Here is a 13,686-nt window from a genome sequence, read left to right as displayed (position 1 = left end):
CTCCAGAAGCTCTGGTACAGATACCAGAATCCAGCAATAGCAAAGGTGTGGGAGTACATCACACTACCGCCTCTCTCTCTTTCTCTCTCTGTCTCTCTCTCTCTCTCCTTATTCCTCATTCTCTTTTTGCCATTGCTGATTTTTTATGGGAAGTGCATCAATTATCAGATATAACATATTGCACTTCGATATATGTATCAAAACTAAATGGCTCGACGGAAACATTTGTAAAAACATTTTTGGACAGTTTAAACTGCGTAGCTTCACCTTTCTAAAATTCAGGCCATGTTTGTCACATTTATGCAACACTGGCGGATATGGAAAAGCTTGTTATGCCGCCCACCAGGGAAACAGAAAAAGACCCCAATTGAAAAAGCTCAGCAAATGTAACCTTAGTAACCTCGACAAGTGTAACGTCAGCACAGTTCTGTCTGCTTTGTTCTGTCAAGGTGATGTGCCGACATTAGCATTTAAAATAATTTCATGTGTTGAGCAAATGAAAGGCACATTCATTTTCTGAGTCATGATCTGTGGCATAAATTCTCCCGATATTTGTAGGTCTCTAATTGCCACAGCCAGACTCTATTCATTTAACAAGGCTAATGAATTACGAACACAAACTAAATCTAATTAATTTCTTTTTCATATAGCAAACATAGTTGATCTTTGCAAAAATTGCTCTTTAAAGCGATAGTTTACTTAATTTCTCATTTCACCAACACAAAATATAATTTTACCCAAATGTTGTTTAAAATGTTTCTTACAACAAATATCAATGGGGTCCAAATAACATTGCACACAAGATTGTTTAGAATATATACATTCATTCAGTTTTCTTCGGCTTTGTCCCTTATTTATCAGTGGTCACCACAGAGGAATGAACTGCCAACTTATCTAGCATGTTTTACGCAGCGGCTGCCCTTCCAGCTGCAACCCAGTACTGGGAAACACCCAAACACTATGGGCAATTTAGTTCATGCAATTCATCTATAGCGCATGTCTTTGGACTGTGGGGGAAACCGAAGCACCCAGAGGAAACCCACTGCAACACGGGGAGAACATGCAAACTCCACAAAGAAATGCCAACTGATTCAGCCGGGCCCGAAGCAGCAACCTCTTGCTGTGAGGCAACAGTGCCAACGACTGAGCCACCATGCTGCCCAATGTTTTGGCTGTATATTTGAGGTAATTAAACTGCAAATAATGTTCCAGACTGATCATTTCATCCTCAACAGTCACAGGTATTTATTGTGTTTTGCCTATATATGTCCCTTTTTTTGACTTCCAAAGTGCCAGTAGACTTTGACTTAAATTCATGAATGACCAAGAACCATAACTTCTACAGAATAAAAAAAAAAAGTCATTACATCTTGGATGAACAGAGGGTGAATAAATTAAATGTTCTTTTTTGATTAGCAATTCCGCCTTAACTAACACACATATGCACTTCTGTTCACATTTGTGACTGACCCAAGATGACAAAACAAATTGGTATATATTTGGCAGCATAACCAAAAAACTTTGTATAACTCCAAATTATCTTTATAAATCTATTAAAGATTTCTGTGCCAAAAATCATTAACATTAGATATTTCATCAATTTTCTACTAAAAATATTTTATTTAAATGTGAAAAAGAAAAAAATACTAAAAAAATCATTTTATTTTACATTTGAGATTTAATTTTTAATCACATTTTATACAAAAAATGTCCCACTGTAAATATATGAAGAGTTCAGATGCAAAAACCTATAACCTATCTAAAACTTTCTTCTAAAATTAGCATTTTTCTCAGACTCTTGTGTGTAGGTTCAGTAATTTCACATGTATGTTGAGGAAAAGGGTATTTCCATTAGCTGTAAAGGGTAAAAACCAAACATAAAAAAGGAGGCTGAGAAAAATGTCTGTTTTTGAAAGAAATTTCAGATGGCATTTAGAGGTTTTTGCATCTTCATATCCAAAATTTTGTAATCTGCATTGTTAAGCACTGCATTTAGACAAATTTAAAGATGATTTCAGTATTTCGATTTTTTGTAGATTCCAGATTTTCAAATAGTTGAATCTCAGCATAATATTGTTCTTTTCTAACAAACCATACATCAATGCAAAGCTTTTTTTATGCAGCTTTCAAGTAATGCATAAATTTTACTCAAACATTTTTTACAATTATGTCTCATTTAAATAGACAAAGACCATCTGCACAAAAGACACTATGCAATCATAACGATTTACCTGAACATATGATTTAAAATTATGTCATTTCAAGAAAGTATTCCACTCAACATCTGGCCAACAGTACTGACAGAAACACACCATTAGACAATTGTAGATAGCCGAGTAGCCTGAGGTTCACATTATTACAGAGACACAGTGACTTAAACGAGTGGCCGGTGATAATTTAATGCATGCCATTTCAGACAGCAGACGAGAATAAAATAAAACATTAAGTGCCACGACAAACCTTAACACTTAAGCAGTAGTGCAAGAATTTAAAATGACAGCATACACCAGAATGTATTAACATTAATTATGCTTTCAGGAAAATGTGGATAGTTCTATTGCCAGATTAAATTTGCATTTGTAATGTAGAACTCATATGAGCAGTTCAGACAGTACCACAGTTTCTCTACTTTATAGCCAAATAGGATTGTTATTAAGAAAAGATAACCTATAATTAGAGCAAATGTTAACATGTGGCTATTTTTGACATTTTTATTACAGTACTTGACTGCAGCGTTGCAAAATTGGAGTTATTAATTCTGTTGCTGTAATCTAAGAATTGTTTGTGAGGTGATTAAAATAAAAAATAAAAAGAAATTAGTGAATTAATCAGCAAAATATCTCCGAAACATTACTGTGAACCAGTTACAACATGCCAGATCTCTTCTAAATGCACAAAAAAAACTTTTAAATCACCATTTAAAATATCAGACAAAGGTTTAATACATTGCCAGAAACAAATAAGCATTTTGGTGATGAATTAACTAATAATATAATCACGTTTGCGTCAAAAACCTGCAAACCTCTAAACTGACAAGTTCCACATAGATAGATCAATGCATGACATTAAAGTTGAATGGAAAGTACTCACCCAAAGCAACTCATCTTTAAGTTTATGACTCAGAAGCAGATGAAAAGTGGTTACTTTAGAGATATATTCAGAACAACAAGAGTCACTTTAACCCAGAGGGGTGTAATTGAACAGCCATCAAGAACCATTGACTGTAACTGTCTAGAGACACTGCCTCTTTAAAGTGACCTGCAGAACACCAGCGCTGAGTAATGAGCACAAAATCCATGAGATTCACAGAGAGATAAAGAGATCATGTGTTTGCAGAAAGCCAGACATGTGTGTATTATATAGTCAGTTATGGCTATTGAGGATTAAATGAGACCAGTTATATGATTCTATCAATTTGTGGATTCAGATGGGTCAAATCAGCTATCAATTACTCATATTAAATCTATAAAATAGTATTGAAATGTATAAATAAATTGTATTTGTTAATCTACATCTAAACAACTTAAACGTGCTGGATAAAAGCACGTCTGTTATGTGCGTTTATTCTACTTTACTGGGTGGGGATAGCATGTTTTGGGGTATGACAGGATAGGACAAAATAAGATAAAACCAACTGTGGTAAACAGGGTAAAAATACGCTGAAAGTGTATAAAAATGTATAGGTCATTGATAGACATCTATTTATAACTTTAGGGTCATTTAATTTTTATTTTGATTTTTTTTTTTTCCAGCAAGGCAAGTATGCATTTAATTGGTTGAAATGAAAGTAAATAAGTCTAAGGGTGCTTTCACACCTTTCTGTTGTTCCGAAACAAAGATTACAAATGTTACATTGTTGCTCTTTGCTCTTGGAGCGGTTCGCTTTCACACTGCAAAGTTTCTAATTGGACCAAAAGAGCTAAAACAAGTCATGTGCGAGTAAACTCTCCTTACACTGGTCAGAGTGTCAGGGTTTATTTTCAAGTGGTGCTCACTGCAGAGCCATTTAGGCAGAGCTGAGCTCCAGCTAGGGGGAGCTTGAGCTCTCGTTCCTCCTTTCTTGCACTTCTTCTACGAGTGATGTCACTGGGGTTAGGGTTAGGGGTGGTATGCGCCTTAAAACAGCTTATAGGAGGAGGAGCGAGAGCTCATGCTCCCCCTCGCTGGAGCTCAGCTCTGCTCAAATGGCTCTGCAGCAAGCAGTGTCTCTTTATTTTGCAGCGTCCCGCTAAGCTGTCAGGAGAGGTGGTGGTTTGGTGGTGATTGACAGGGTGCGCGTGAGCGACATGTCTGAGGAGAGACGCGGTGGGGAGGGGTGAGAAGGGTGCGTGACGATGCTTATTTGAGGACCGGGAAGGAGACGCGAGATTACCGGGAGATCATCACTCGTTTGCGGGCATCCGGAGACTCGCGAAACTTCCCGCCCTACTATTCTCTCTTCATGAAGCCGTAAGCCTCCTACACATCCATAAAACACTGTGATATAACCGCGCTTGGATCGGATCGCTTTCTCACTGCAATCGAACCGCTCCAGGTTTCGTTTCAATCGAGCAGAGACCACCTCATTCAAGCGATCTAGGAGCGATTACTTTGGCGCGGAACAGAGCGCAATTGCCCTGTTCACATATGCCAAACGAACCGTTCTAACTGGGAAAACGAGATACGTTCTGAAACAAAAGTGTAGGTGTGAAAGCACCCCAAATAATAATAAAAAATATATTATTAGTATTTCCAACATTTTTCTATTCACCAATGAATAAAATTCTAGATATTTACACAAAGCTTACTTTATATTAAACACATTCTGCAAAACTGCGGTTTTAAATCTTAAAAAAATGTGCTAAATCATGCTAAAAACACACCAACAACAGGGAAAACCAAGCTTTGAGTATGATACTAGCTAGAGACTTGTTAATGATGGGTTAAGCATGCCACCAATGTGCTAATTAATGATAGAAACGTGCTAACAATGAACTAAAACTTGTAAGTAGTGTCTAAATTAATGTTAACCTGCTGACAATGAGCTACAACATTCTACCAGTGTGCTAATTTATGCTACAAACATGTTATCGATGTGCTTAATTATGCTAGAAACATTGTAATGTAAAAATTGTAATGTGTATTTATATAGCGCATTTATCATGTGTGGCCATAAACCCAAAAAACTTCACAATCATGAGGGGTCTCTCCACACCACCACCAGTGTGCAGCATCCACTTGGATGATGCAAAGGCAGCCACAGGACAACAACTCCAGTGTGCTCACCACACACCAGCTTCAGGAGGAGAGGAGACACAGTGATAGAGCCAATTCAGTAGATGGGGATGATTGGGAGGCCATGATGGGTAAGGGCCGATAGAGGGAAAGACCCTTCGCTAATCCCCATCCTCCTTAGTTACTGTTGCTATGCCTGTCAAACTTTCATGCCTGCCACGGCTTTTACAATGTGTATACGCCAGTGTCAGACATTGCCAGGGATATAATGTCATTTTTGGCGAACAGGTGAGATATCGAGAAAGCCAGAGAAAAAAGGGCCTGCAGTATGCATTACAGGGGTATATTTATGACATAATAGGCAAACGATTAGAGAATAATTCAATCAAAATTGAAGCTAGCTTAGACTAGCCTCCTCATACGCTGACCATTCAACAGCTTAGTTCATGCACAGCAAGAGAGGTAAAATTGAAAAATAATCTAATAATAACAAATTAAACCATGGTTTCTCTATTTTTAGCCAAAAATCCTGATAGATTAATTGTTGTGCAATGAAATATAGCGTTACTAACCGACGAGGAAACATGCATGGACAGAGCTTTTACATAGTTTATTCATATAAAGAGCAGCCAGAAAGGGGAAACTGATGAATTTGTGCTGAATATTAGCATCATTGACCCATAACAACGTACAGTAAGTAACCTATTACTGCCAGCGTGTTTGTGTGCACTTTACAAATTACTGAAAAACAGCTGCTGGTTAAGTCTATTGATCGCAAGTGCTCAGTTTGTGATCACATCTCTGTTTTGTTCTGTTAATTTGTAATTTTAAATATTCGTAGCTTGAAATAGATGGAAATATGAAGTTAAGTAAAGTTAGCAACAGATTCGCTGATTCGTATTTTCCTGATCAATAACTCATGACCTATTTCCTATTAGTATGACTAACGTTAGTCATGGCGAAGGCTTAAATGGAGCATTGCTCATAATAGAACGAAAAAAGAGAAAAAGTCAGCTGTCAAACATAACCTGCTTTGTATTTTTGTAGGAAGCACAGTTTAGATCTGTTTAGGGTAGGAGGTGTGTGGGTTATTGCCGTCGGTCACTAAATGTGTCCGGAATATCAAAACAAAACCAACTTAACTCCACTCTTTCAGCGCCACTCACAGAGCTTGATCCATGCTGGTATTTCTCCTCTTGGGTTTTTGGTTTTGAAAAAGGAAAAAATTCAACCATCCCGTCCAAACTTTTAGGATACCGAGTGTCAGATTTGCAAAATCCATGAGCACAACGCTATGACCTGTTTTCCTTGCTTGAAAGCTTGACAGAGCCCCTTTGCTTAGCTACGGTTGCTTAGCCAAGATTGGTGGGTGGTGGTTTTTGGGTGTGGCTTAGCGAAGGGTCAATTTGGCCAGGACACCAGGGCTACACCCCTACTCTTTATGCGATGTGCTTTGGGATTGTTAATGACCACAGAGAGTCAGGACCTCGATTTAACGTCTCATCTGAAAGACGGCATCCACTGACAGTATAGTGTCCCCTTCATTATACTGGGGCATAGGGACTCACACAGACTGCAGGTTGAGTGCCCCCTGCTGGCCTCACAAAATACACTTCAGCAACCTAGTTTTCCCATGTGGTCAGCCATCCTGGTATCAACCAGGCTCAGCCCTGTTTACCTTCAGTGAGTAACTGGTTTTGCTAAGAATAGAACATGCTAAAAATTAGCTAAAACTTGTAAGCAGTGTGTTAATTCACATTAGAAATGTGCTAGCAATGAGCTAAAAGATGCTACAAGTGTGCAAATTCATGCTACAACCCCAAATCAGAAAAGTTTGGAAAGTATGGAAAACGCCAATATAAACAAATTGTAATTTCCAATTTACTTAGACTTGTATTTAATAGCAGACAATCGGAACACAACATATTTCAGGTTTTGTCTGTTCAAATTAATTTCATTTGTAAATATACATCCTTTCCTCTCATTCAAACCTGCAACACATTTCAAAAAAAGTTGAGACAGAAGAAATTTAGGGCTACTGATCAGTTAAACTGGTTAAAATAATGTGTGAACTTGAAGCAGGTGATTGTAAGAAGAAAGGTCTAGTTCTTTAGGAGCAAAGATGGGCAGAGGATTGTTAGTTTCTTAACAAATATGTGAGGAAATTATTGAAATGTTTAAAAACAATGTTCCTCCAATAAAGAAAGGAATTACATATTTACATTCAAAAGTGCATACCATAATTAAAATATTCAAAGAATCTGGAGGAATTTCAGTGCGTAAAGGACAAGGGTGCAAACAATGCTAGATATTTTTCTATTTAGCTTTGGAAAAGTTTCAACTGTTTTGCTCAAGTTAACCTCAAAATTTGTCTTGACTAATTGTTTTTTGTCTAGTTCTTTTGAACAATTCTGAAATAGCCACTTAAAAAAAGTGTATGTATTTTATCGTCGTTATATCTATTCAAGGATATCTTTTGTGTCAACTCATGTCTACCCATCAATTACAGAAAATATATGCTGTTGTTGAATCAAATGTCAAGTATGCTAAAAATTCTAATAATAATCTCTCAGTGGATGTACTGCTTCTACAAAACTTTACAAAGCTTTTCTAAAGGTCAGAGCATCAGGAATTCACAAAAGTTCCTCTGACTCAGGCTCGATCACAACACTAGCCATCTCAATGATCAAAACACACAACATGATGTTAAAGATGACATGGATAAGGTGCAATGAAGTTAGCCAATAACAGCAATGCCTTATGCTTTGTTATTGTAAGAGGCAACACTACAGATCAAAATAATGATATTTATGTATTTAAGCCACATTACTTTTTTTTTTGTTCTGTTCACCATCTCTAGGACCTTTACAAAAGTCTCTTTTAGGTGATCTAAAAGACTGTCACACACCAAAATAGCACATCTCACAATGACGAACACCAACAGTATTTAAGAAAACAAATACTTTATGGCAAGATCCTTATTTCCTGTCAAGAGCTGACTCGACTAAATTTGACATTTGGCTGATATTTACTATCTATTTAAAAGCACTAAAGCCTACCTCTACTCTACCTTGAGATGGATTAATGATCCCAAAATATATCATTTGGAAATGAAAAGATGTTCTTGACATGGTCACAGAAAGGTTTAATAACACTCTGTAAACCCCTTAAACCCTGAGTTCAACAATCTAACCCATCCTCATGAAAAACACGGACCTCAGCCTACAATTTAGCAAAACTGAAAATATCTTGCTCTGGGTGATTTTTTGTTGCATGGTTCAGATAAAAAAAATACTGTAAAAACAATATTTTACAGTAGGGAGCAGCTTCTTCTCCTAGAATGCTGTGTTATTTTTCCTTGATGCAAAGCGTCAATGTGGTTGTGGGATCTGTCCACAGTATATTTTTCCAAAATGTTTCAGGCTCGTCCAGATGAGCCTTTGCACACTTCAAACCACTCTTCTTGTTGGCAGAATATAGAAAAGGCTTCTTCTGTATCCCCCTCCATTGAGCTCTTTGTGAAGAGTCAGCTGGATTGTAGACTAATGTACAACGATATTAACAGCAGCAAGATGTTCCTGGAACTCTTTGAAGGTGGTCTTTGATTTGTCTGTGTCCATTCTAACCATTTCTCGCCTTTGCCTTTCAGATATATTTCTTGGTCTAGCACATCTTTTTTTTTTACAAGAACTGTTCCTGTGACCTTCCATTTTCTTATGATATGTCTGACTGTGAAGATGGAGACTTTAAACTTCTTTGACAGCTTTTTGCATCCTTTTCCCAATTTATGTTGGTGAAATATCCAAAATTTTAGGTCCTTAGGAAGTTCTGTTGAGGTTCCCATTCTGCTACTTTCAGGTTCACATAAGGGAGAAGCACAATTAGCAATCAGCTATCTTAAATATCCTTTTTCATGATTGGTTGCACCTTTGTTAGGTTTGTTAAGGTTCACAGAGTTTAAATAAATTTTGTGTTGTAATTAATCAACATTAATTGACTACAGGTTTTGAAATCCACACAACAGAGAGGGTGCCCAAACATTTGCTAACCTATTTTGCAGTTTCAAATTAATTTCACAAATCTCAATACTGCTACACTGCATACTTCTGTCTGAAAAACAAGACATTATCTAGCTTTCTCTAGAAACAGAATGACATTTCACTGCAGCCACAAAAGGGTGCCCAAATTTTTTGCATAAGAGTATGCATGCCCTTCTTGTACACATCCACAAGAGGGTGGTGCTTGTGATTAGGGCTGCACGATTAAGCAAAAAATATCACAATCTTGATTCGACCCTACACACAATCCTAATTCAGCTTTTTCTAGGATTTAGCCAATTATACTTTCAAGGTCAGGAGAGAAGAACAGGCATCCCCACAAGTCTTCACAGCAACATTGACACCTTCAAATGTCACATAATGTATTTATAAGGTATAATTCACCCAAAATGTAATTTCAGTTTGTTGCACAGAGCAATCGTTTGAGAGCCGTGCGGGAGGTTTGATTTGCATGTGTGTATTTTTCCTCACAGTGACAGCAGCCATGAGCTGCACTCTGAAGTGAAAGTAAACCTGTGTGCACATTTAAATGAGCATATCGCATTTTTGAGTTATGATTATAAGCATTTGATGTTTTTTCTTTCATAGCGAACACAATAGTTGTACATGAAAATAAATGTTTACTGTCAGTATAACAACCCTAGCCTATATATATATATATATATATATAATGACAAGCACATGTCTTAAACATTATAAATCAACTTTATAATTATGAAGTTACATTCTGATGTCATCATTTTACTGTGAATTAACAAACGAACATATTGAAAGTCTGTTCAAGTCCACCATAATACAAAATTTAGCATTTTAAGCAACAGTATACCTAAACATAGGCCTAATGTTATTGTTGTTTTACCATGTGTTTGAGAATTAACAATAATAATAGGCTAATCATATTAACTTTTATATATACATTAAATATATATACTTTATTTAATCTCTTTTGGACTGCTGATAAAAAAAAAAAAAACATCAACACTTTGCCATTGTAAAGCTGAAAAATCCCAAGATAATTTTTAAAAGAACTCAGATTGGATTCAACTGAAAGATGAAAGTTATATAAAGCTAGGATTTCTTGAGGGTCAATAAATCATGGCATAATTTTGTTTTTTGGGTGAACTAACCCTTTAAGCAGCACAATTGTTATCAACATTATCCATAAAATGGAATCATACTTGAGCACCAAATCACCAAATCTATGTTTTGTCATCACAAAAAAAAAAAAAAAAATCTTTCTTTTATATCTATTAAAATAAAACAAATAAAGAGACTAAGCCGACAAGAAAAGGAATGAATGTATTAATAAAATAAAACAAAAAAATTAATTTATAATATTATTTTACAATTTTGCAGGATTTCTTCATTGTTTATAAAATAAACATACCCGTAGTGAGCAAGAGACCTGAAAAAGCATTCAAAAATCTGTCCACCCCAACTTTTGAATGTATTTCGAGCAGTTTTACAATGCTATACAAAAAATTTAATTCTTCATTCAAATAATAAATAATCCAAGTACACAATGGATGATTCCCTAATAAATAAAGGCAACAATCTTGCGATAACTACTCTAATAGAAGATAGCAAAATGGACAATGCCACTTTAAGTTTCTCACCTATGGCTTGCCATGTGGCCTAAATCAGGGATTATATAGAAGGGATGATCATTGTGTCCAGAAACATTTTTAATGCCAACTAAAGAAGAGTAGCTTAATAAAAATGAGAACTGGCTTATGTTCAAATGTAACAGATCAAAACATACTGACCAAGAGATCCTAAGATCCAACAGTTCATTCAACAGGTAATTTTCACCACATCAGCTGTGTTCATATACTCATGTTCTGGAGTGATTACCGCACATTTCGCTTTAAACAGTGCAAAAATCCCAAATAACACAAGATCCTCAAGCTACTGAACACATGGTGACATCACCATTCACTAGCCTTCACCAGATATATCTCTAAAGAGGATTACAAACAGTGACAAAGGTTATTATCTCATAAGACAAAAGAACAACACATGGAGGGAATAGCTTATCTCTGCTTAGCATTAGCAAACACAGTACTGAACACTATATAAAACCCTGATGGAGTGAAAATGCAACAAGCAGTATATATCTCCAGCACATCAACTGCATTTACAAAACTAAATCTGCTGCACTAATATAATATTTTATGCAACATTGTAAAACGTGTTAGTTGAAAAAAAAATGATTTTTTAAAATTATTACTCAATTTTAGATTTTTTTAATGAAAACTTTTCATTCAATTATTTTTACTGATAATTAGAGCATAAATACCTCAATATAAATTCTATATGATTAAGTAATTCATATGATTAAGTTTTTATATTTTTTATTAATCTCAAATCAATTTTATTTTAAATGTCATGCATTTATTAATTTTTATCATTCAGGTTTTTTTATTTTATTTTTTTTGTCGTGGAACAAGTTTATATATTATTCTCTTTCCTAAGTCAAAAGCCCATTTTTCTTTATTGTAATCAAATCAAGTAACCCTGACATTTTTGACCCTATGTTCAAAAACGAAATTTATAGGGATGCACTGATAGCGATACCAGTATCGGGCCGATACTTTGTTAAAATACACGTATCATACATGAAATGCTGATACCATGCACCAATACCATTTAACCGTAGGCTATTTCACTATGTGGATGTGATTTGTTGTATAACCAAACTTCAATGTCTTAATGTATTAATTAATGTAATATATATTAACAGCTTAGTTCTTATAAACAATCCATTTATAAAATACATTATTAACAAATCTACAGGCTACTAAAGAATAAACCAAATATAATGCAATATAATGCTTACATAATGATCACAGCGAAACAAGCCAGTGCTCATTTTATTTATAAACTATAAATATTAAAAATTAAAGAAATTAAGTAATGGAACATTTTATGTAAAAACGATTATGTAGTAGACTACAGGCTAAATAAAAGTGTCTCGTCACAGATGAACATTACTGCGGTCACTAGGCGAGTGTCTGTTTACAGCTCCTGTAAAGAAGCAGACAGCCTATACATAACATTCATTCATTCATTTTCTTTTCAGATTAGTCCCTTTACTAATCTGGGGTCACCACAGTGGAATGAACTGCCAACCCATCCAGCTTATATTTTATACAGCGGATGTCCTTCCAGCTGCAACCCATCACTGGGAAACATCCATACACACACATCCACACACAGACACCACAGACAATTTAGCTTACCCAATTCACCTGTACCACATGTTTTTGGACTTGTGGTGGAACTCGGAGCACCCAGAGGAAACCCATACAAACACGGGGAGAACATGCAAACTCCACACAGAAATGCCCACTGACCCAGCCAGGGATCGAACGAGCGACTTTTTGCTATGAGGCGATTGTGCTACCCACTGCACCCCTGTGCTGCAGCGTATACATGATGACAATATTACTTTTTTAATATTTAGCCTATCTTTTCTTTAAAATCTGCAATATCGATATTATCCCTCATCGCCAGTAAAATAACCAGCTGTTGTACTTAATGCATTTCAAATCTATATATTCCTGCCAGTTTAATGCATGCAAAACAAAATTGTGGCCAGTTTTACTTATTAAACACACCCTCATGCTTGCTACAGGCAAAAAAATAAAACCTTCTTTCAAATGAATTGCACTTTCATCAAAACCAAATCTAAGAAGTATCAGAATCGGTACTTGGTATCAGCAAGTACACAAATTACAATGCTCATATCGGTTTGTTAAAAAGTGCTATCAGTTCATCCCTAGAAATGTAAGTACAAAAACATGTCACTTAATTCATGTATGAGCTCTTTTTTCTTATTTTTTATATTCTTATATAATTCTTATCTTCTTATATTATTCTTATATTTTTTTTATCAATTTCCATTTTGTTTATTTATTTTTTATTATATATTGTAGTTATTTAACTTTGTGATTTAGCTATTTTATTACAGAAGACGGATGCAATACACTGATGAAACATAGTAAGTCATTTCATGTTGTAAAATATATATAAAAATGTTTTGATTTATTTTCGAATTAAACATTTTAGAAAAATAAACGTGAGAAAAATCCAACGAATATATGCTGCATTCAGTGCTGAAAATGATCAGAAATAGTTTTGAAAATCAAGTCAACATATAAAAATGATGTGACACTAAAAACAAAAGCATCAAACTGTACTGACCCCGAAATGTTGAATGATACTACAGTCGAAATACTTCTGAAAATAAACCGCTTAATTAGATCATGTAAACTGTCCTACTAAGCATCAGTTGCCAAACAGCTTTACTGTGCAGCCAACAAATGGATTGACACTAGAATTCTCAGTCCAGTGTCGTCTTCTGTTATTGACCCAGTTGGCATTAAAGCGCAGGCAGTACTGGGAAGGGAAT

The 13,686-nt window shown here is 35.4% G+C and overlaps 1 protein-coding gene across 1 annotated transcript in view; it reads right to left on the bottom strand.

The window, feature by feature from the left end:
• Positions 1–13,686, bottom strand: part of grid2ipb (glutamate receptor, ionotropic, delta 2 (Grid2) interacting protein, b) — a 78,673-nt gene that overhangs the window by 51,516 nt on the left and 13,471 nt on the right.

The sequence above is a fragment of the Danio rerio genome, chromosome 12, assembly GCF_052040795.2.
Source record: "Danio rerio strain M-AB ecotype USA chromosome 12, GRCz13ab, whole genome shotgun sequence".
Taxonomy (NCBI): Eukaryota; Metazoa; Chordata; class Actinopteri; order Cypriniformes; family Danionidae; genus Danio; species Danio rerio.
Note: the sequence above shows the minus strand (reverse complement) of the source record. Positions and strands in the feature narration are given on the sequence as shown.